The 24,320-nt window shown below is 40.2% G+C and overlaps 1 protein-coding gene across 1 annotated transcript in view; it reads right to left on the bottom strand.

Moving 5' to 3' along the window:
* The window catches only part of LOC121891214 (semaphorin-3A-like), a 73,349-nt gene extending 58,534 nt beyond the window's left edge, over positions 1-14,815 (bottom strand). The window contains exon 1 of the mRNA XM_042404027.1: positions 14,799-14,815. The gene's annotated coding sequence lies outside the window, so the exon portion shown is untranslated. The remainder of the gene's footprint in view (positions 1-14,798) is intronic.
* Between the last annotated feature and the right edge of the window lie 9,505 nt (positions 14,816-24,320).

Below are 24,320 nucleotides of genomic sequence, written 5' to 3'. Positions count from 1 at the left end.
GTCTGCAGCAGCAATACAAGGACACTTATCAAGGATGCAGCAGCACTGCAATGGCGACTGGGACTTTTTTTTTTCTCTTTTCCTCCCACCCAAACCCCCACCGAAAACACCACTGTCACCACCAAAACTGTGGTCTCAGCACACCATGAACTATTACATCCAAGCTACAGTAAAGTACAGTGAGGCAGTTCTTCAAATCAGCCTTGGTTTGTGCTTTACAGAAATGCATCTATCTTTCAAATATTTCACAAGTGAGCCCAAGGTTAAGTCTTGGCAAATAACTGAATCATTTGAGTAAATCATAGCATGCACTTTCATTTACTGCACCTGACCACGGTGGTTGGTAAGTTTAATGGTGTGGTGGGTCATCTGCACTATGTTCAAACACCCCTGGGGCTAAGAGAGTGAGAGTACTCTTTCAAAGCCATTCAATATGTACAGCTATATATTCCACCTGGGTGGTGACTAGTAAAGATACAGTGGGAGATCAGTGGAAAGGAATGCTCATGGATTTATGCATGTCAGGTATCACCTGTCAAAAAGTGGGGAAGATATACAGGCTGAGATCTATAATGAAGAAGCCAGGGCTTGTAAATGAGGTTTCCATGTTTGTGGGTTATAGCTCTTTTTTCCCATTGTCACACCTGTTTTCTCTCTTACTCTGTCACTGTCTCTGTTTGCTCGGGTCTTTGGAGGTGAGATGTTTCTATGAACCCTGTGACTCCCCAGTTCACCAGCAGATTCTCTTACAATGTTCTGTTTTGTTACTTAATGTTATCACTCTATTTCTATTATTCTCTACTCTATATGTAAGGCATCTTTTGCATGTCTATCTGTCCTGGAAAAGGAATCCCTCTGTTGCTCTTGGTGAGGTTTCTCCTTTTCTTCACCTTGAAGGTTTTTTTGTCCTCCAAATGTAGCTTCTACGGATAGATACGATTTGTGATTTTGAGCTATGTAAATAAAACTGACTTGACTCAGCTTGTTTGGTTCATCATTTTTACAGCCCAGTATCCCTAAGAATTTCATCAGTTTTAGACAATTCTGCACCTCACGATTTATGCCCAATGCCAACATTAAGTGCTGATGCAGGAAGTAGTGTACTATGCCCTACTTTAGTGAGGCAGAGAATAAGGGTATAGAGGTCAAGGTGGTGGGTGGGGGTGTAGTGAATCCGACTTTCATGCAGCAGCACAGAGTTTCTATTCCATCACAGACTTGCATAACCATTCAAGTTTTTATGAACTGTTTCCATAATCTTTCCCATGTTTTAGTTAGCTGACCTTAATAATTTATTTTGCCATAACCATGATCTTTCCTTAACCATAATGTAGTTATCATCCGCAGATATTGCAGAAAGAGAGAATTTGAAAACTCTGGGTTTGTGGAATTGTCTAATAAACTCTAAACTCTCTCTAAGTCCATTAAATGCAGGGGAGAGGCTATGATTAGGCTGTAGGTGCTGTGGTAAGCTATTATCTCTTTTGTCCCTTGAGCCTCCCCAGTCGAAAGAGGGAACATGCTGCAATTCTCAACCGTAGCCCAAAGCAACTATTTCAGGTCAGCTTTTGAAGGACTGCCCCTTTCCCCTTGCATCATCAACTACAGGCTCTTTTCCTTACCTGAGAGCTCTGGGGGAGCAGAGCATCAGGGGTCAAAAAAATCACAAAAGCTCCATCTTGATACCTGTCACCTGTCACTATGTGACCCAGGTAATGCACTTAAGATGGTCTGCGGGGCCTTGAGGGTATTTCTCTGTTTTAAGTATCCACAATCAAAACTCCTTAAAATATCACTGGGTTCCCCTGAGGCTGCATGCACCAGCAACCTTTGACCTGAAAGGTCAGGTGACTAATTAGCCAACACCTCTGCGGAGCTCTGGAATGCTCCGTGCCGAGAGCGGGAAAAACAGAAGTGGGATCTGTCAATTCCCTTTTCTGGGACTATAAACACTCGCAGGAAGATACTTGGAAACAGGTGATTATTACGTGTGCAAATGCACTCCTTGTGTGTACATTACTGCAGTGGCACTAAGCGTCAAGTGGAAAATGAGAGAGGAGAAAGAGAATATGGGTTGGGAAGGAGAGCTAGTTGTGGTTATGTTGACAGGAAATTTGGTACAAAAAAAAGCGTATTTGTGTTAGTCTCCCTGCCTTCCTGTATGTGATGTCATTTGTTAACTCCAACCTTATTTTACTGAAAAGCACACTTTTGTTCCCACAGTCTAGTTGCTAAAGGGATACAGTATTATTTAATGTGTTTAGACGGAGGGTATGAGCTGAGTTCTAATGACATATAATGGTCTGTGTCCTACAGCAGTTTATTGGCTTTTCAAGGACATAATGATAGTCAATGGCCATGCATTACATTTCAGAACATGGCCCCCATTAGGTCCAATAGGATCTTTCATCTTCTATGTTCCTGCTTGTGGCCAATAGAGGATCTTATGTCATTGTCAAAACGTTCTCCCTACGGTACAGAAATCAACTCCAGGCCACCTTGACACAGAATTCAGCATGATTGATGGTAATTGCCTTCTGTGAAATGCCATGGCTACTGAAGACTCTTTATTTTCCTCCCTGACTTTCCTAAAGAGCAGCTAAAATACTTTACCTGATCTATATGGGGAAGTGGTAGGCATCATATGAAATGCATGACACATTCAGCCCTCTGTACTAAATGGCTTAATTATGCTGATGACATGTTGCGATTCATTGGCCTATTTGGACGCGGTGACTGTGGTCGAGCATTGCCAGATTTAGAAGGGATAAAAAGACTATTGTGTGTGTGAGGATGAACGGGGAAAATATATAAGGAAAGGCATTCGAAACTGAAACCAGATGTGTGTGTGAGTGAGTTTCTGTGTGAGTGTGTGTGTGCAAATGCAGTGCTTGTTTCAAGACTGCCGGCCATGCCGTTGGCCAGTGATTTTTTTAAGAGTTTGTGGTTTTCAAAAAACTATGTTTGGTACAATTAAAGGAAAGAAAAAAATGAGCAACACGGTAGGCACTTAAGAAACAGCTTGAGGTTTTGATGTGATTTAGGAACAGGGAAAGGGACAAGGATTTGAAGAAAAAAAAATATCCAAAAATGCTCTGTTGACTCAGCAATACAGGCCACATTGGAGAAAGAGAGTATGTCAGAAGTTGACAATGTGACATAAACCACATCGTCCATGATTACTATAAGGAGCTCTGCCACTCTGACAATGAATGCCACGCCTCGAGTGTCCACTCATTTCTTGACAACATCAAACTTCTTAAACTATCCGTAGAACAGGCCAACGCATAAGACCAACCCATAACTCTGCGAAGAACTCAAGAAAGCTCTCCTCTCCATTCCTAACAATAAATCACTCAGTTCAGATGGATATCCCATAGAATTCTACAAACAGTTTTGGCACCTCATATCTCCTCTGTTTTTCAGAATGGTTAATGAAATCAAATCATCAGGAAATATACCACCACACATGAATAGTGCTCTCATTTCAGATCTATTCCAAACCCAACAAAGACCAAAAACTCACCTCCAGCTACAGATCAATAAGCCTGACCAACTGAGATCTCAAAATAATAAGTAAAGCACTAACCAACAGACTGGAATCAGTCATATCCTATATAATCCACTTGGACCAAACAGGTTTTATAAAGGGCAGACATTCATCCTCCAACATGCGCTGTCTATTAAGTTTAATCAACACATCCCAAAGAAACCACTTACACACCATTATCACATCATGGGATGCCAAAAAAGCTTCTGATTAAGTAAATTGGACATACCTCTTCCTCACTCTTGGGAAATTTGGTTTGGGAGAGTCATTCATTCAACAGATCAAAACACTCTATAATTTACCTTCGGCATCTGTTATTACCAATAATTGCACCAACGTTTTATACTTCAACGAGAGGCACAAGAGAAGGATGTCCACTCTCCCCATTGCTTTTTGCAATCTTCATCTACCACTTGCAGTATCCATTTGTCAAAACAATAACATTACAGGTATACAAATAAAACACTTCCACCACAAAATTAGCTTATATGCAGACAACATACTTTTATATCTAACAAAACCAACATCCATTACAGAAATCTCAAATCTCCAATTTCTCAAAAATTTCAGACCACTATAAACTGGTCTAAATCAATAATTGTTTCACTCTGTGGGAAAGACTGGAAGGTTTCAATGAAAAAAACTACCTTTCACAATAACAAAAGGTAATATCAGATATCTTGATATCAATATCTCCACCAAGTTGTCAGAGCTATTTCTCCTAAGTTTCACTCCATTACTAAAAGACCTGAGGAAGACCTTATCCGCTGGAACAACTTACCCATTTATTTTAACAGCAGCAGTAAAAATGACCATACTACCAAAAATATATGTATGTTTTTTAATGATCCCAGTCCAACCTACATCACACTGGTTTAACACCCTAGACTCTATCATTAAATTCTATTGGAAACATAAAAAAAAACAAGAATCTGATTATTAGCATTACAGAAACCCAAAGACAATGGAGGTCTAGCTGCCCCAAATTTCAGATTGTACCACCTTGCAAACCATCTTCAATACATAACAAAATGGCTTCAAATTAACAAACAATCACAACACCCATGGATGGGTATCGAATAATATGAATGCCAGTAATAACCAATATCAGATCTACCATTTCATACACAGTCAGATAAAAAACATAATTGCTTCAAAAACCCATTTATAGCAGTGACTCTGACAGCATGGTGGAAACCAAATGACCAGACATCCCCTGACCCAAAATAAATTGACACCAATATGGCACAATCCAGATGGCTCACTGATACCACATGAAGTGCTCAAACAGAGTATGATATTGGTGGTAACAGCTTCCTGCAGTACTCACAGCTGAAATACTGTCTTAAGGGTAAAATCAACCTATTAAACAACACTCTTAAACCACCTCCAATGATCAATCAACTTAAACAACTAACCTTTCACAAAAACCCTCTCAAAAATCTACAAGATTTTCTAAAAAAAAAGTGATGACAACCTGACCATTCTGGCCCAAAACTGGGGAAAAGGCCTAGCTGTTAACACTGATATCAACTATTGGAAACAAATCTGGAATAACACTTTTTCAATGTCCTAAAACACTAAAATACAACTCATTCCATACAAAATCACGCACAGAGTATACTGCACTCAACAGAAAATGTTCAAAATGGAATTCACAGGCAACAACACATGACACACAGACACGCACTGCACGCACTGCACGCTAAATGCCATGGGCGACTACTATCATGCCACCTGGCTCTGCCCAGCCATTCAAATATTCTGGACAACTGTTACTCATAAATTCTCCTCCATTCTGGGTTTCAGCATTCCAGTTTCCCCATCTGTATGTCTCTTGGGAGAACTTTCCTCAGTTGAATCCCCACTCACCAATGAACAGCCAACTTTGACTGCTTTAACAATTGTCAAGAAAACGATTCTACTCTACAGGAAAAACAGACACAACCTCTTAGCATCCCAGGGGCTTCACCTATTATCTGAGCACATCACAATGGAAAGACTCAAAGCAATAACAAAAAACCAAGTTGACCAGTTTAATTTCCATTGGGCCCCATTCACCCCACTCATCAGTTCTACAGTGTAAGTAACCCTATTAGCATACAAGCATATACAGTGTAATCACTCACTCACTCAGTAACTCACTCACATATAATCATGCCTCAAATAACAGCCTCCCTCCTTTGCTGGTGAAGCCAATAACTCCGCTCACACCAACTTCACATCAAAACACTGCCCTACCTGGCGGATTTGTCTCTGATTTTTAAAAAAAGAAAAAAATATCCACATCCTTGAAAGATGAACCTCCAATACATAGGGTACCTTTACATACAATTACTGCTGCTGTGTAAACCTTCACCCATTACACCCTTACTGTTTCCTCCTGTGTATGTATTGTATATATGAATATATTATTCATTCATTTATTTTTTATTTTTCTCTCTTTTCAACCAACAAGATTAGCAACTATTATTTAAAGCTACTATTGTTATTTAATTACATTGTTTTTTTGCTTAGTTTTAACGACGGGCTTTGCTTTTTGTTATTTTTATTTTTACTATTACTGTTGTTGTTGTTGTTATTGTATGTTATTAGCAACATAATTACATGAATTATTATCGTTATTACTATCATTACTGATTTGTCTATATATAGAGATATGTTTCCCTCTCTCTCCTCTCTATTTTTATTTATGTATTTAATTATTTATTAATTAAGTAATTTATTTATTTATTTTTTAATATTTATTTTATTTGTTTACTTTTTCTTTGAGGTTATGGGCGGGCACCTTTGGGCACCTCAGTAGTTTCCGCAATGTGCTACAGTAGCCTTGCGGTGGGGTGGGGGTGGGGGAGGGGTCACCAGGCAGGGTGAGGGCAAGGACCAGGACCTCCAGCTGGGAGGGAAAAAAGCAAACAAACCGCAAAACACTTACCATTCTTTCATTCCTGTCAGAGCTGGCTCATGCCAGGAGGTTTAAGAGCCGGTTCTAAAAAGGGACCATATGATCTGCAAATGGAGCAGCACCCTCCCAAGGGTCAGGGTGCCGCCCTAAGCAGACCAGCTAAGTGTGCAGTGTGTGACCAACAGGCCCAACCTGTCTGACCTCTACCTGAGCCCCACTTGTTTTTGATTGTTTGCTTTTAATCTATGGTTTGTGGGTTATTGTCTAGCTCTTGTCATATTTTCTCACTACCTCTGCCCTGTGTTTATGTACTCTGCACCAATAAAAATAAAAAATAAAAAAAAAAGCTGACATCATGGATTCACATCACTGTAACAAAGGATGAGCCTTAAATTTCTCCCAGGGATGGCCTGCATTAAACAGTCATGTTGCATAAATGAAATGACAAAAGAAGACACTCCAATAGCTGCCAAAAATGTCCAAGCTATTCAGAACTACTCAGCTTGACTTTGTAACAACCTACTGAGCAACAGAAAATAATTTTTTATTTGAGGAAGTAATGAAAAGTGTTCTGGCATTGCTCAGGACAATATAAGCCAAGAGACTCATTCCACCACAGCTCCACTAATGTCCCCTTTCCTTGCACCTTGAATATTTCCAGCAGCTCCAAATAAAATTGTTCCAGGTGCACCAATGAAAAGGACAGGCCCGTTTTCCTAAAAGTGGGGCCAAGGGCTGTTAAACAGAGAAGCATGAATTCAGCCAGGCATTCTAATAGTTTGAAGTACTGGCCAGTGGCCCCTGTGAAGGTTGAGTGCCCTCTCTCACAATACCTAGTGGTGTTTTACTGACAGGTGTCTGCTAACCATTATAACACATGGCAGATTAGTTCCGTCTCAGAACATACAACAGAAATATGGATACATGGCCCAGGGTGGATTATAATAAAGACCCTGTTCTGAACACATTTAATAATGTTATATCTGTAGGAAAAATAACTATTGTAATCCTATAAGGAACAATAATAATTCAGGATACAATACCATATCTCAAATATCATGAGAAAACCCTGAGAAATCAGCTACTACAGGGAAAATAAGCCTGCAAAAAAGCAACTTGATATATCCTGATTAGTTCACACATATACGTTACATCTATAAAATATTAGCAGTAGTTTTTCTTGAATAAGAACAGTGTGCAGAGCTACTGGTTCAGTTATTTTTATGATGAACATGGTTATACAACAGATTCAAAAACTAGGTTGGGCAAGACTGATAACCATTTTACTTTTTTCAAATACAGTATCTATAGGGAAGCACCAATCTGATATGTTGTATCACCATATTAAGCAGGTCAGGCCATGACGTTACCAATCCAAATTAAATACAGTGTCTTTATCAGTGTTATTATAATATTATAAGCCACAACAGTTTCAGCTTTCAGTTACTGTACATTCACAGTGGGCTGCAGAAATAGTTCTTAGCACCACAGCAAACCCTGTTAACTTACTATTATTCATATTATTATATATCAAATAATTTCAATGAGTTCCACACAGTGAGGTATACAAATTTTAAATTTGGGAAAAAGAGAGGGCCATATTAGATTAGTACTTGGTATCAGCAGATACCCAGAGTTGAGGTATCGGAACTGGTATTGGTTCAGTGCATCTCTAATAGTTACTCTCTAATGTAGTTACTAGAAACTTTACAAAACTACTACAAATCTGCAGTATGGTTATGCAGTGTCATGTGAACCATAAAGCAGACCTCACTGTGCAAGACTACAGACAAGTCTGTGAAGGAGCAGGAATCATTACAAACTAACAAGTCGCGACAACTCTCAACAGCTCCTTCTTCTATCTTGGATTTCTTTCTGAAGCCCTAATAAACTCCAGGTCTAAAGGAGTGGAGCTTTCTGTCCGAGGTTCATCAGTGCGAGTAAGCTGAAACCTGAGAAGAGGAAAAAGGGCACCTCTACGTATGGAAAGGTTTAGGTGAGTAGTAAACTCCTTCTTACGGAACTGATGAGAAACACCTGGGTGTCTGAGCAACAACGTCAGCCAGACAAATCAAAGCCAGAATAGATGATTGAGAACGAGGCGGCACAAATCAAGACCTCTGATCACACAGGCCGGAGCTAAGAAAACGCACACAAATGGCTGACCCAATGACGTTGGAATGAAACCTGAATCACGCCATCAAAGACACAACACAATATGAATAACAGAAAACTGCACACATTAATTACTCAGCAGTAAACATTCAATAAACAACTTCAAGTCTGCATAAATAACCGAGATCCAAGTTCTAATCCACAAAGAACTTCCCATTAACAAATGCAACTGTGCGCAACCCACTCTGAGGCAATAATAGAGCCTTGAGCACAAACAAAATCAAGCCACTTTAAAAAGAAATCTACAAACTGCCTGCATCATCTATTCTATGTGAGTGGTCCAAGTGAAACTCTCTTTGCCACTTTCTGTCTCTGATTGTGCCATAAATGATTAACATAGGGCATTGGGTTCTTTCTATGCTTCAGCAGCACAATGTTTGATTGAAGTCATTAGAGAGACGCCTGTTGAAAACAATCACATGAGGATAGAGGAAATGCAAAAGGGCTGGAACTTGTCTAATCCTTAGCCAGTTCTACCAAACACTTCTCCCTCCATGTGAAAAGAAGTGTGTTGGGTAAAACCAAAATTTCAAAGTGCCACAGGCAATTTTAGCTAACTGCCCTAAAGTTGTGCACTATTTTGGATAGTGTAACCCGATATTTCTTAATTTATGCTGTCTTCATGAGACCCGATTAGACCTCAACCAAGAGTGACCATCCTCAATGTTGTACATCAATTGAAAATAATTATATTTTGGATAATCGCAGGGGCTTGATGTTTCAATTTCCTCTTTGTGGGGAAGAGGCGGCTGTTGGCAAATAGTACGTAAACGGAAATGAAACACAAATGTCTTGCACCCTGTGGTCTGAGGTTTGTGATGTGTTTAAAGAGGCACCATATGAAATATGCCCTTCACTGCCTACTGGTGATGTGTGTACTTGCATGCCTACTGTATACTAAGAGTTATGAGGAGAGGACAGATGTCAAAGTTTTTCCTCTGTACTTTGTTTTAAAGCATGACTTACCCCTACTGTAGTCTGTGTTTATACTCTTATGTGCCTGTCCGCTGTTTCTGTGCTTGTGTGTTGGCGTCAGTACTAATAGGTCTGTCAGATGAGATGCTGCTGAGAGCAGTTGTCATATTCCGATGTCCAAACTGGCAGCATTCACTTTCCACTTTCAGTCCCAGGAGACAGTTTGACCTGAGTGGAGTTACCACAATGTGCTTTCACACTGCCCAGTCGGTCATCTAACCCTGCATGCATACACCCTCTCTCTCTCACACACAGCCAATGCAACAACTGACATGCTTTAAGAGACCTCTACTGAGACCTCATTCATTACTTAGTGTTATATTGTTCTAAACAGTCAGACAAAGTTTTTTTTTTTTTTAATTAAAAGGCAAGTTTCCTATGTGAGTCATCAACACAAATACCAAGGATGATTTTGATGACATCATGCATGAACCAGGATTTCCCGAAGACATTGGCACATCTTCATGTCATAATTGGTAACAGGCAGAAAATACTGAACATGTTAATACTGAAAATAAACACAAAAAACCACACTAAAAACCACCAGAAAGGCATCTTTCCTTTTCATTAGTAATGTAGCAGCTCAAGAAAATTTTTCTTAGTGACAAATACATTGGCACTGAGCTTAAATAATTTAATTTAGATGACAGAAAACAGATGGATTATGTGAATGTTACATAATTGGTAAAAAGGCCTTCTTTCCTTTTCTTCTTTCATTTTCCTAGTATTAACTACACTAGAAGATAAACAGAGAATACAAACCTCCTTCAGCAGTAACACCTTCTCAATACACTATACCATTACTTTAATACAAAACAAATAGTGTTCCTTTTAAGTATCCGTTTAAGTAAAAATTATTTATTGAGATTTAGGAATATCTTCACAGTTATGAATGAAAACCAAAACCTTCTAATGCTGGAAATCACAAATCCACATCATTTACAACATTTAATCAAAATTTGACCTACTTCGGCTGCTTCTTGCAATGTCCAGTTGAGAGACAGGAAAATACAAAGAATCTGCTGGTAACTTCAGATTTCTCTATGTCAAAGTGTCAAGTGTGAAGAAAATGTCACTCAGGTTAAAATTAGAGTCAGATTCTTGGTATCGCTATAGGTTATCTGACTTGAAACTTTTTCTCATTAATTCCAATTTCCGCAGAAAATGTCAAAACAACAATGGCTCTTCCTGCACAGGGTCAGGCTGTGGCCTTCAACAACAACAACACATACACACACACACACACACACAAACACACATGCACACGCACACACACAATTCTCTTGTGCATGCAAATTTTTAAGGTCATGTACTCATGCACACACAGAATCTCTGCAGTGCATACATAGCTAATGAAAAACTCCAACTGTGCTCACAGATGAGGCTGAGTACGCAATGGAGCCAGAAGACAGAGACCTCAACCGAGATTTAACAGGAAAACAGCATGCCAGCACGTTGGCCAGCCAGTAGAGATCTCACAAAGACAACAGTCCTGTATTATTACAAATCAAGGGAGCCTGTATTGGCCATTTTGCCTGTTCCGCAGCAAGACCCGTTTAGTCTTTGACTGATTTTACTGTAACTACTACTGTCTGTGGTCTACAATAACCACACCACCCATGCTTTCATTGGAAATAAATGAAAGGAGTGACCTCACTGCATTCAACTAGACCACCCTTAAGTGAAAGCTCCAAGAGAAAAAGTATCGGAATTTGAGGCATATATGAAATGAATCCCGCTGTCAAGCACCTATGTTGAGATTTCCCATACTGAGACATTGTTTTCTAGTCGAGGTGGGGAGGCGCAGCTGCAGAACATCCGAGTGCTGATGTTTATAAGTGAACCTGGAATTCCAGCGGGGTTCTGTCACCACTTTTAACAAGCCTCTGCAGAACACAACGCACATGCAAACACACAAACAAACACAGCACCACAAAAAAACATACACAAGCAGCATGCACACAACTATTCCTACATGCACACGCACTCGGAGGGACAGAAATGACGACACTGCACAACCGTCCAAGCGACCTCAACCTGCAAATACAAGCAGTTCTCTCAACACAACACATTTATTTATGAAAAAATGTACTTCCTTTCCTGCTCCAGCCTTTTTCCTCTCAAAGAAAATTGCACTGAAATCAAAATGGAATTCATCCATCTCTGTCTCAGCTCAGGAGCTCTTATTAATAAATACAGCCAGGGCATGGTTTGAGAACTGTAAAGAGAAAAGAGTGTGTGCTTGCATTAGAGTGTATGCATGATCGAGATTAACTGTGGGAGAAAATGTAATGCTTGTAGTCCTGCTTGTAATGCATGTAGCTTTGTTGTGTTTGCAGAAGTGTTTGTTGCCCAGAGGACAAGTAGAAGGCACCCAGTTCCAAATGACTCTCTTTCTGCATTGGTGCTGGCTCAGCAGGCTTTGAGTCCGCTTCATTCGGCTCCCTGATTGCATTGGCCTTCTGTCCACCTAGCCATTGATTCCCATGCTCCAGCCAAGCACTTTTCTGTTTACCTCACTCTCCTCTCAATACCTACAACCAATGCTGCCTCAATACTGGTATTACCAGGGTGTTACCTGTATTAACGGCGAGGTCAACGGGTTTGAGAGGGGACGGTTCATCTGTAGTGGAAGATGCATGGACCCCGGCTTAGGGAGCTTGACATCATGACTTACACCCTGCTGCAATGGTAAAACAGAGAGCGGCTTGAACAATCCCAAAGGTCAGGAGGTGCCGTTTCATCATTCCGCTTAAGAGGTCTATCAGTTTGACTTAAGTTCAATTATTGGTACTTGAAGTCCTGTGAGGAAACACTTCACGAAAGGTTACGGGGATTAGAGGTAAAGTGCATGAAAGCCAATGTCCATCTGTGCTAAACATCCAATCCAGGAGGAAACCTTAGTTGCTGAAATATCTATTTCACCAAGAACTCCTCATCACCCTCAGCTGTAACTGTCCTTCTCTAGCACTGGATCAAGATCACGCAAAGTGAACCTGCTGTGAAACTGATATTGGCTTTAAAGAAGAGCTTTGCAGGCAAGCACAAATACAGAGGGCACATTGTATTTGTAATAGCTCTTTTTCTTATGAGCATGTCTTTGACAATCTGTCCATTCGTACAATGAAGACATTTCAAGACTGTAATGTGTGCTGTCTACGACATGGTGAGATTTGATCTGGCTCCTCTACCAGAGTTTCAGTATGAGTAACCTTGCATTAGCAGTGCCCCTGTCATTCATGCTCAGCTACGAGGGAGGTTTCATAATGGATGGAAACATGAAACCGGACGCAGAGGTGGGAACGTTCGCAGACACAAAATATTCTCCAAAAACACAAAGGAATGCAAGTCAAGCCTTTGAAGATTTGAAACCTAAGTAGTCTGATAATATTCTCTGACAGGTGAGTTTTACAAAGAACGGTTCTGAAATTCTTTTCTCTTTTATAGGAGCAGACTGCATTCACCTGTATGATTTGATTGGAGAGCACTTGATGGGCACTGACTGTCTTGCCAAACTATACAACATGAGAAAAAGAGACGAGGAGCGATACAAAGAGACAAGGGACAGAGGGAAAAAGACAGAGATAGTGTGAAAGTGCAGACAGTCTGACCTAAAGAATTCCTCTTAATGAATTCACTCACATGCGGCCAGGCGCTTTAATGAAAATCAATAGTGTAATTTTCTACTTAGATAACCCAATCCCTCTAAACTGATTCCCTCATTTCCTGCCGGTGCATCTTCGATTATTCAATCAAGGAGGTGACCCCAACAGCACCTTGGTACGGAGATTATAGTTTTAAAGTCAGTCAACTCCAGCCCTCAGTTCAATCTTCCACAAAGTTCATGGCGATTTCAACCGCCCACTTCAAACGCTCAAATTCAGTAGCTGTTTGTGGTATAATTCCTCTTACTAAAACATGGCTCTTATTTATGACTTACTCAATACAAACCCTCAGACCTGGAGCCGGAGGCCAATCAATATGATTACAGGGGCTGTTAAAAATCTGTAAAGACTTGCCAAGTCCCAATTCAATTGTGCTGATTGGGCAGCTTGAGAAGGTGCCTAGAGGCTGTCAATCATCGAGGTCTCCCCCACGTAGTGTCCAGGGATTTTGCAGAGGGCTAATCAGGGGGAACTTGACATGTTTGTACAAGTTAAACCACAATCACAAAATTTGTCTTATTGAGTTCATAACTAACCAAGCCTGACTCCTCACTCTACGTGTGCCGTTGTTTTCCCCTGGGAGACATTTAAAGACCTTTAGCGCTAAGCAACGCTGGACCTCTGGTGCACCTTTTGTTACATTCTTATTTTCACATTGTGAAACAGTTTAGATTTGGGTGGGCCAAGTTGTTTAGGGCTGATTTCATTGTGCCACACTGTTGAGTTGGCATTTCAACACTTGTTTCATGCCAGGAAAATGCTAATGCTAGTTGTAAATGGACGGTACTGTGAACAATTATAAATGTGTCTAGACACATAAACTGTGTTGTTAAAAGAGAAACAGATAGATTGTGGAAATAGTCACAGAGTGAAATTAAACCTTATACATTTTAGAAAGGTGTATATATATGTTTTTCAATGCCAATTCAATAGGTCCAACAACTATCCAAGCAAGTTGTATTCCTGGCATATTGTAGCACTGCCCATGTTAAAAATAGATTTGGTGATAGTGAAAAAAGACAACTACTAAACTAAATAATTTTTTATGATATTTCTGAAATAAACCCCTGTCTGTATTTCACAATATGTACCTGCCAAAGCCTATAAATCAACTTTTTCATGTGCTGGAACTCCATAAATCTCAATATGTACATGAAAGAGGGGCCTCTGCTGATGCCGTGCCAGAAGCGATTCAGAATCTCATGAAAAGGAATCTGCATCCAGATGCAGTTAGCATGGGGTTTCTGTTTTGTATTTAATCTGTGATCCGATTTGGGACTGAGGTAAGCGTGAGCTGATCGCTACCAACAGCTGGTATGTGCTCATTTCCATTGTCTGGATCATCTGTCTCTTTTGGACAGGCAGAGAAATGGGGCTTATAAGGTGGACATGTAAATAGTCTCACTGGGAGAAGATGGAAAGATGGGAGGTAAAACAGGAAAAGTAAGAAGGAGAGAGAACAAGTGAGAGTATGGAGAAACAAGAAGAGATAGAGACAGACAGACAGAGAGGCTGGGCCTCATGGTACCTGATCACACAACTTGACAGTGTGTCAACACACATCTGGAGCAGATATGCCGCCTCCTTCCATATATGAAACTAACTCCTCCCATCCACCACATTCCCTTGATACATGGTGATCCTATTAAAATAAGAAAACAAACTTGATATCAGTGTAGTCATACTTAATTAAAATAAATACTGATCAAGAAGACGACTGACCAAGAAGACAGAAATAAAGCTAAACTATGTTAATTACATAAGAGTTCTTCTCAAAAGACTCCTTATAGTCTGTAAGTACTTGGCACAGATTCCACTCCTTTCATTCTCTTGTTTGGTCTTGGCAGCCCTCACTTGTTTTTATGAACTAGCCCTTTAATCCTATCCAACCACAATTGATGCAAACAACACGGGGCATTGGAGTATACACTAGGCAATTGCACAACACAAACATGTCCTAACATTTACAGCTTTGATTGAAGTCAAGGCCTGAAACCTTGGAGAATCAGAATGAGCCCATTTCCCAAGGGCAGGCAGAGTGCATGTGCGTGGGGTTGAACAGTGACCATGTGTGATTCGAGGCATGTTCTGGGCATTATTCTTGGCGTGTGGAAACATCGCATCTGATATTACTTCTGTACCGTAATAATAAACCACTTCATCTCTCGGAAAGGATGGATAGAGTGTTCTGGAAGGCACAGCCCTTCCTGAAATTACATACCAGATGCTGAGGGCATCTCTCCTGATATGTACAGAAATAAAAGCCAATAGTAATGAATGTGCCGTATGCCATATGCCTTCAGCAGCCCACTCACTCTCCCAGATACAGTACTTCAAAATGGTTTCAAATGAGGACAAGGATTGACACAGACAGAATAAAATGTTAGTCTGTGACGTATTAGAGAGGAGAAAAAAATAATCAAATGAGTCATCAAAGAAAATAAGTCACATTGTGGAAGGCTAAATAATGTTTCCCTCCACAGCTGTTTGCAAATTTAGTTGTACACATGGAATGAAGATTCACAAAAACAGAAACAAATATAATTACTCTATGGCACAAGCACACAAACACACACAAACAAACCGTCCTGAAAGCCTCTGTGACATAACCGTGTGTGTGATCATTAAGTGAGTGTGGCAGGTTGTTTTTGCCCAGACTGCCCTCTCTGCATCTGTTCCCCATAGTGCCTCATTAGTGGAATTCCTATGGGAGCTGATGGGCAGGGCAGGAAGAGGGTCCCAGACCTCCGTTGTCTGTGAATCTGACAGAGCTGATAACATTCAGATCTAGACAGGACACAAAAGCGGGGGGGTGCTAATCCAGAGCCCCTGACCTCCCTGCCCATGATCTGATGAGAAGGTGAGGCTGAAGAGGCCCATTGATGAGGCATCCCAGCATGCAACCTCAGCTCCTTGTTGATTCCCATCATAGGTTTGCTGCTGTATCTTTGAGTCTACAGTTATTGTGAGCACAGGCAAATGCTCAGGGTGAATCATTAAAGGGTCACTTCATACAAATAACAAAAAGATTAACTTGGTTTTATATGCGGAAACTTCGGGATATCTATGCTGCCAACACAATACGCTTGAGGTGAAAGGAATGTTGTTTGCGGTGCTCACAGCATTGAAAAAATACATTTGAATTTTAATAGCAACATGTCTTTCCAGAAAAAAAAAGAACCCCGGAGAATTCACCAGACCGCACTGTCAACAGTTTTCATTGGAAGAACTTTAATTCCTTTGAGCACCACAAACAAAATTCCATTTAATTCCATTTTGTTTGGGTTGTGGAAAAAATCCTGTGATGGATTACTCAAAATATGAGCAGATTAAACAAAAACTATATGGGTAATTTCCCTGAATCTCTGTTAAGCTATTTCCTTTTTCCTTACCATTTATTTTGCCAATCTTTCCTGTCAAATACTTTTCTCTCAATGACTCGTTCTCCATCACCAGCTCACCATTCCTTGATAGTATTCATGTAATCAGAGTGAGTCACAGATAAATATCAGTAAACAGTGTGTCAAGTCTCCCAGCTGTTTTTGACTTCTCTGCTGTCTTAGTGGGGTCAGTCAGCGTCTTACACCGGATCACAAAAGCTGAACATGATACCTCTCAAATCCCAGTAGACTGCTGGGGTTTGACCACCGCTCTCCCTGAATTATACACTTTCATGAGTGCACATTTATGAACACTGAAACACACACTCACGGCCTATACCTAAGAGAAAATACTGGTGTGCATGTACGCTGAAACATATGTGCACCCAAAGACACAAAAGTGCCTCCAGAACAATCAAAAATCAACACTTATTTTAAGAGACAGCATCTGTGAATTAACACCTTTCATATTCTTTGGTTACTCAGTACTCAGTTTCACAGAACATGACAGGTGTCAGCATATATTCTTTTCCATACTAGAAGGATGTTCAACTTAAGTCAATCCCTTTATTTGAAGTCAATGGGAGTTGCATTCTTTAGCTCTCAGGTCCAAGGGTGAGAGGAAGTTCACTGCCCATCAATGCAAATGAACAGCTTTCACAAGCAATTTAACTCCGAGCCTACTCACGAAGCCAACTGAGTAGCCATAGGCTTCCGTGAGGGCTTGTTGCCCACGCTGTGAGACTTCGAGTCAAAGTAACTTGGCTTCAACTTTAGTTTGTCCTATTGGGAGCACAAAATAACCAAATAATGAGATAATTCCAAATAAAATCTGAGCTTGTGTAAGAAAATGCCATGTCTATATTGAGCCTAGGAAAGAAACTACAGATGGGAAGCAGGCCCTGATGATTGATTTGTACCTTTTTAACTCGTCAGAATGTAACCTGAGTAAAACTATAATAGCAAGATTATCCTTTATATCCTTTGTACTCCGATCACATTTCAGATATGTGAATACATTACAAAGTGCCGGAGCGCAATAACCTTTTTTATTTCAGTGTTAAATGTGTTGGTTTACCCTATTTTTTCTCATTTTTTCTCCAATAAAATATATTAAATTACAAGCAAACTAATAGCAATAGAGTCCTCATTTGTTTACGTTTATAATGAAATATTTCTATTTCCATTTATAACTCTTGAGTTCACTGAATAATATTGTTGTTTCTGACACAAATTTGAGCAAAACATAAAATTTAATGAGGAACTTTAAACCATGCTAGAAGTTACCACTAATGTGATGGTGAATGGAGTGTTTCAGATTTTTAATGGTGAACAGCATTCCTATTTTTCAGCCCAGTTCTCTTCCAACTATTGATAAAATGTGAAGCTAATAGGTGGCGGCTGGCCTTACATAGCAGACGAGTGCCAAGCCTTCATTGAGGATCATACACTGCGTTTATTATAGCTGAGCCACAGTCCAGAGTGTTGCATTGCGAACTAGTCAACCCTCTCATCTTATTCTTTTTCTGTCACACATTCGGTGCATTATTTTGCTCCTCACGTGCACAGTGTTTCCCCATTGCATCACTCACAAAGAGTGTAGTTAACAATTGGCAGGTACTCCAAAATCTGGTTGGAATTTAATGAAATGTGACTGCACATTTTAAACAGGCCTCAAATATGAAACTGTGCTCCCTCCACCTAATCCCACAAGGTTACGAATATCCATATAAATATGTCACATTTGTCTAAATCTGCAGATTTGACAGCCAACAGTACAAGCAATCGTTTAAGGCTGACAGATACCATGGTGCACTCAAAAATAAATAAAGAAAGAAAATAAGTTCAATTTTACAATTTCATCTTCCTTCAATTTTGGTCACATCTCCCTGCTTCCCCCGGCCTGAAAAAATTTCAGGAGACTTTCTAAGCATCAGCTTAAAGGGGAATTGCATCCAGATGTGGCCTGAGCCTGGCTCACGGTCAGTCAGGGTTGGAGACACAGAATAGGTGAATGGGGTAAGGGGTACAAGGAGGCACCACGTGGTTTTTGGCACACTCCAAGATGCACTGAATAAACAAGACCCGGCGGTGACCCGTACAAGCCAGCCTCACCCTCAAGGGGCTTCTGCAGGTCCATTAGACCTGTTCAGATATCTTGAGGCTGACCTGCCCTATTTCAAACTCAATCAGTGTCCCACAGGAGATCTGTTATATTGCTGCACTGCTACAACACAGCCACCACACCACAACAAGGGTCTCTACTGCTAGAGAGTGAACCCACATACCTACAGAAAAGACTCTGGCCCCTCTGAAGGAAAACAATTCAAGCGCTAAATTGGTTTTTGATTCTTTTTCCTAACAATATCCAGCACACACACAATGGAGGCGTGGAGACGGTCCCAGAGGATAACACGCATGGCTTCTAAAAGGTTATTTTTCATCTATGCATCGTACACCCATGTCTAAAATCAGCCTTTCCTTCCCTGTAATGGAATCCTGTGGCTGCACTTGGCCGTCATGCTCAAGTTGGCGTGTTGCATCATGAAAACACTTTGAGGAATCAGACTTGAATGTCTGTGTGTTTAGCTGACGTCCTCTCGTTCCGTCAAGTGTAAAACAAAACAGATACATGGCATTGATGTTGAACAGTCTAATCACAAAGTAGCCTTTAACTGCATTCACTAATACCACCCATGGGTAGTTAAACGTGGGGGAATTTTAGATGACGACTGGCACATTGTTCAGTCCTACGTCATCCCTCACCCCTGAATCACCCACTCTGGAGGATGCAGGAGCCCATGGCCAGATGAAGGATGCACATTTGACCAATTTTCTATTCAACCAAACAAAAAAAGCTTTCACTGTCTTGGGCCAAAAAAACCCCACAATGCTCGAGCATTTTACCCCAGCGCACTACAGTTCATGGAGTAAAACTTTAGACATCAATTTGAGACCTGAAAAATCTAGTGTTAAAAATAAATCAGATTTAAACACAGATGAACAGGAAAATTAATAAGAGCAATTAAAACATTTTCTCAGTGTTTCTCCCACTCCATAATGTAGTAGAATACAGTATTGTCACGGTCAGCAGCTCTTCCTCACATCTTAAGTCTGTAACCTACTTTTGTTCCAGAGCTAGCGGTGAGTCTGCAGGCATTATCAGCTCCTTTTAACACCACCACTCGCAGCACTAGAATCAGCACTGCAGGCACTCATTTTCACATGCTAAAGAGTAATTAAAGAACGCTTGCAACTCATTGGCGCTCTCCCTGTACCATAGTGTAATTATCTTTTCGTGCATTGAATTCCAAGGAAAAAGTGTATCGATTCCAGCTGTGAAGGGGGCTCAGAGCATTGAAGAAGCAGCAGAAAAGAAGATAAAATGCATTTATATTCGATTAACAGAATCCTCATTAACCTCATTAAACTCATAAAAAATGTTTTTTTTATTACTTAAAGACCTGGCTAATGAACAGAACATTTATTATATTTGTCATGATTTTTTCTGGACATACAAAACAAACCATCACCAAATGGGGTGACTTTAATGAATGAATGAATGAATGAATTAAAGTAGTTAATTATTTGTCAACTATGTAATGAAAGAGTATTTGCATTGAAAATCTTATGCCATTTATTGAAGGCTGATTAGTTTACATTATTTCCCTGAATACAAATTTATTTTCCAAGTCATTTGGGAAATTAACACACTAATATAAAGTCAAAATCCCTTTAAAATATGGAGACATAATATCCAACAGTACTTCCACAACCATACGGTACATTTAAGCACATGAAAATATATCAACTTTCATCTTTCTGTAGACGTAGAGGTACTTAAAAAGTAGCATAGAGGAGAAATTAAACATGAGGCCTAAAACAATAATAAATTGTGCTACAACATTACATTTTAAATCGTAAATGGACACCAGCAAGTCTGCAGTCAGACAGTGTCCATATTCCACTGATGTTGTTTAACTTCTCATCTTGCATAAATGAATCATAGTGTCAAAATAATTTGCTCTTGGAATTCGACTAAAAACAACCTGACAAGAGGAAGCAATCTAAAAGTTTGGCGCTTAGAAGTTACATTGTTGTATAGAAGAAAATATTTACATTTCACCATGGCTCATCACTGACTGTGATTAGTTAATCACACGAGGGGCATGAAATCAACAACTGGACTTCTGCTGCTTCTACATACCAGATTTCACCAAGCGGAGAAGTTATTCTGGGGCTGCCACAAGATTATTTGGATGCTTTTCAAGGCTTTAAATTGAAAACCACAAGCATTCGGAGGGGCTTAATCCAAACCCTTGACTAATCAGACTGGAGACTTGCAGTACAGTGAGTGGTTTTCTCACAGGTACCGGAGCAGGAATGAACCCCCCAAAGTGGGTTTAACTCATTCACAAGTGGCCTTTTCCTACAAAATCAGGGCATCTGCCAAAAAGTATTCCAGTCACTGGCTTTCTGCTGTTTCACATACCATTCTGTGCTGAAAAAGAAGTCTTTATGCTCATTGTGGATGTGTTGCAAGTTTATACTAACCACTATGTGACTGCTTAACTATGTTGAGAGAGTAATAAAAAAGAAATGGCTGGCTTTTCAATAGCAGCTCTGCCCACATATAAAACATCTACAAAAATGTTACAAGGTTATTGGCTAAATGGATCTCAATAGCCTAGAAATAAGTAAACCATAAATAAAATCATATTATCATCACTACTATCGTAACTCAATATGGTCCCAGCAACTAACAGACTCTCTGACAACAATGTGCAAGAATTAAGAACCTCTTATATTGTTTTTGGCTTCTATATCTATATAGATATATAGATATAAATAGATAGCGAACCATAGTGAATACTGTATAATCTATCATATCCACAAAAATTATGAAACCAGAATGAAATGTTGACAAAAAGTGAATATAATATATATATATATATATATATATATATATATATATATATATACACAATATCTGGTTAAACTTTTGGGAACATTAAATTCATTCAGGATTTTTTGTCAGCATCACTTAATTAGCACGTCAACCCAGTGTCCACTAATCATATATTTTATAAGCTACTTTTAACACTTATAACTACTATTTAGCTACTTTTAACTCTTACTATAACTCATCTTCTCCTCAAATCAGAGCCTAATTTACATAAATAAGTTCATTTTTCAGCTTTCTATTGATTTTTGCGTCGTCACGTTAGGCTAACCCATTGTCACTAACTTTTGAGCTAACCCCCTTCACTTTTCCAGCAATTTGGTAAACAACAGACGGGACTTTTCTTGGTCTTGACAAACTGCAGCATTTATTAACTGACACGCTGTAGCCTATACTGTACATTTACTGCCAGACTGAAAACTTACTGCTAACCTTTTCTTCTGCTCCGCTCACATTCACCGTCACTTTTCTGCCGCTCACTCTCTCACTCGACCGCTCACTCTCTATACACATTACGCACTGCCCTATTCCTTAAAAGGAGCTACGCTGCCAAGAGTTTCCCAGGCAACGACACAGAGGTTGACTCACGTTTTGGAACAGTGCTGCACAGAGGCTCCCAAACGCTACTGATTTCCAAATGAATGGATATTTGGCGTTATTTTTGGCATTAAAAAAAAATTTTTTTTTGGCCTGGCAGGGGTTCTCATTGGCCTGGCAGACTGCCAGATCTGTACAATTATAGTGGAAACACTGATAGTGATCATATGCACTACTATCCATTTTTGGAGCGTAATTATGTCTACAGAACATATCCATTGTGGGTGATTGAAGGGAATTGCTGGGACTGTTTTTCACTTTTCAATTCCAAGCTGAGTGTCTACTGCCCTTCATTGTTTACATTCTGGGTTGGAGGTGATAAGTTAAGTTCTTGTGTGTTTCTATAAGTGTGAGTCCACAAAGACCCAGCAACACAGATTAAAACTGAAATAAATTTACTGCATCTGCACAAGTGATTGATGCAAGAACTGATGGCTGAGTTCTCAGTTGACTCCAGCTTCTCTGTTTCTGTTATTTGAGCAGATTTTCATGGCATCCAGCCCGCACTAAGCCCGCTGGACATACTGTGTCTCTTCACATAGCACACTGAAAATAAGCAGAATATGTTTTAAAAATGTGTCTTCATTTTTCACTGGTTATCCTGTTGTACTGTAGATGAAGAAACATGACGCACATTATTGTGCTCCACTAACTAACACTGATCCCCTGCCCCATCAGCCAAAACCACTAATTGGGCTACCACAGACACTCTTGCCAGCTTCCCAATGCTAGCAACTTGATCAACCTCTGAAAGTCATTCTACCAAACAAGGACTACAGTGAACAATGTCTAGTTGCTGTCAGAGGTCATTGAAATTATCAGTCTACAAATTACTTTGTGGGCTCATGGTAATGTGAGGCCTAAAGCAGAGGGGGTAGGGGAGTGGCAAATTCAACTCTCATGGATAATGTAGAGTTGGTCTGATCCCAGGAAAGCATCATCACAGTTCAGATGATCTCCCTGCGATCCTAACCGCTGACATAAAGGAAAAACGCATCACTGCAAAACACCGGATACATAGCCACAGCTCTCATATCAGATTCCTTACATAGTTTGTGTTATTGAAACATAGCCAGATGAAAATGATACAGTTGGTCCTTTGTCGTCTTGTGATTTGGGGTGGATTTACACCCAATTTTTTATTCATTTTCAGGCTGTGAACATCAAGCCAGCGCTGACGCTAACATTTAATAGTCCTCCTACCGACAGTATTTTGTCCTTGTGGGTCTATCAAACTGACATAGTAAATCTTTTCCTGACTAAATCTAAATCTGAAACTGTAGGCCTAACAAGTTTTAATATAGAAATCTACACTATGTGACGTGTTCACGGACATGTCAACACCTGTGTCATCAGCAAGTCAGCAGGTGTTTGCCCCGTCTGTTCCTTAAAAAACAAGACCAGCACTATTCTCCCACCAAAGACACTGACCTACAGTGAAAGTTCAAACATCCTCCACCTTAAGGCAGTTAAGGTCATACAAGTAGGCCACAGGTGGCAAAGTAATAACTATAAAGTGAGGACGAACTCAGGGCTTGGGGGGAGGCGGACGCAAGAGAGGAGCTGGTTTCTCCTCAGACAAACAGGGTCATTAGCACTTTCGAAGGGAGTCCCAGCAGGGGTTAGGGACTTTGGGAGTTTGATCTCAGTGAGAGTGTCTGAAGCCATGAAATGTGGGGGCAAACCCAAACCATGGGGAAGGGCACAAATGGTAGAGCGATCACACGGCTGCAAGCGGAGCTCCTCTTTAAAAGAGGTCAGGTGGCTTTTTCATCTCAGCTAAAGGCGCTTGGCAAAAGTGACGTGATACACAAAGGACAGGCACTGTGTTGATTGACAGACACTAGAGGACGGGGTTAATGCTATTCTGCATACATCCATACAGCCTGAACAAAAGGACAACAAAGCAGAAATAACAAGAGAAAGTAAAGCAGCCGGACTAGTCTCTGAGTTTGCCCTGAGACAGGAGGATGAGAAATTGGACACATTAAGTGATGGATGCTAAACTGTCAGTTCTAATAGGCAGCGAGGCAGTAGCACTGTACTGCTGCTTCAGGAGTGCAGGAGAGAACAGTCCAATGATCAACACAAGGGAGCCAATTAAAAACCA

Source organism: Thunnus maccoyii, chromosome 23, assembly GCF_910596095.1.
Source record: "Thunnus maccoyii chromosome 23, fThuMac1.1, whole genome shotgun sequence".
Lineage (NCBI taxonomy): Eukaryota > Metazoa > Chordata > Actinopteri > Scombriformes > Scombridae > Thunnus > Thunnus maccoyii.
Note: the sequence above shows the minus strand (reverse complement) of the source record. Positions and strands in the feature narration are given on the sequence as shown.